This window comes from Euprymna scolopes, chromosome 11 (assembly GCF_053919585.1).
Source record: "Euprymna scolopes isolate OS-2025 chromosome 11, ASM5391958v1, whole genome shotgun sequence".
NCBI classification, from domain to species: Eukaryota; Metazoa; Mollusca; class Cephalopoda; order Sepiida; family Sepiolidae; genus Euprymna; species Euprymna scolopes.
In genome coordinates, this window is record NC_136492.1 from 68,969,896 (window position 1) to 68,971,041 (window position 1,146).

The window sequence follows — 1,146 nt, forward strand, 5'->3', positions numbered from 1 at the left end:
GTTGTAAAGTTTGGAGAGAACTGGAGCAACCTCGACGGAGCATTTATTTTTATAGCACAGCCGGGATGAGATCGAGTCCACATGCTTTCGAGGTGTCAAGGTTTGTCCTGCAATTTCTGCAGACCTAATATGTTATGCTTTACTACTGCGCTATACATCAAGGTAACCTCATAAATTACTTCTGGAGAAGTTTCATTTACAGTCTTATTTTTATTAAATAAATTTTAAGAGGTGGTCTAGGATCAATTACAGTAGTAAAGTCACAATCACTTTTAGTTGATGACATGTACTTTAAAAAGAACAGAATTTCCTGGTGAGGAGTATGTTAGTGTAATTGAAAATGATAAGCTTTATAAAGGAATAATATTATTCATGATTAAAGGTCTACAGTATCATCAGTTGTTAACGTTTGTCTTAGAGTAACAGTAAATTGTGAGTGGCTTTCTCAGGAAATTCTAAAATATATTTTTCAACAAAAAACAAGGCCGATAGCCATTAGTCGTGTGCTCTCGTGTAATGAATGAATGCGTGAATGTAGGATTGACATGAAATTCTTAAATATAAACTAAAATAACCGAAAAATTGGCTGAAATGACTTAAATAAATAAAAAGTAAATGACTTAGAATGACTTTAATGAACTTAAGGATAAATTGAATGACCTTAAGAATGACTTGAATGCTTAAAAATGACTGGAATTTTTCAAAAACAACTTGAATGATCTGGAGAATGACTTGAATGGCTTTGAGACTGACTGGTTGTAAAGTGGGTGATCATTTTACATTAAATTAATACAGGAAAGTGATCCCCCACGGTATATCAGAAAGTTATAAACATAAGTACAGCATGTAGTAAGAACAGATACTACACTTTGATCTTAGCCAAAAGGCCAAGAAAAAGCTGTATTTATTTGCTCCCCTACCGAGCTAATTAGGCACAAGGCCGATTTTTAATGTGAGGAGTTAAGGGGAAATGGGGACCAACTCCCTGGGGAGTAGGGGAGCTAGATAGCGACAATTGGTATGAAGGGTTGCCCCTACATTGACCAAGGTCTTATATGTGGGGCTGCTCCCACATATGGTCTTTGCTTGCAGTATCTGCTGGAAAGATACTACACTTTGATCTTGATATATAAGTTATTTCGTGAA

At 35.5% G+C, this 1,146-nt stretch overlaps 1 pseudogene; it reads right to left on the reverse strand.

Annotated features, from left to right (window-relative positions):
• Positions 1-762: 762 nt before the first annotated feature.
• Positions 763-899, reverse strand: LOC145288357 (U2 spliceosomal RNA; annotated as a pseudogene).
• Between the last annotated feature and the right edge of the window lie 247 nt (positions 900-1,146).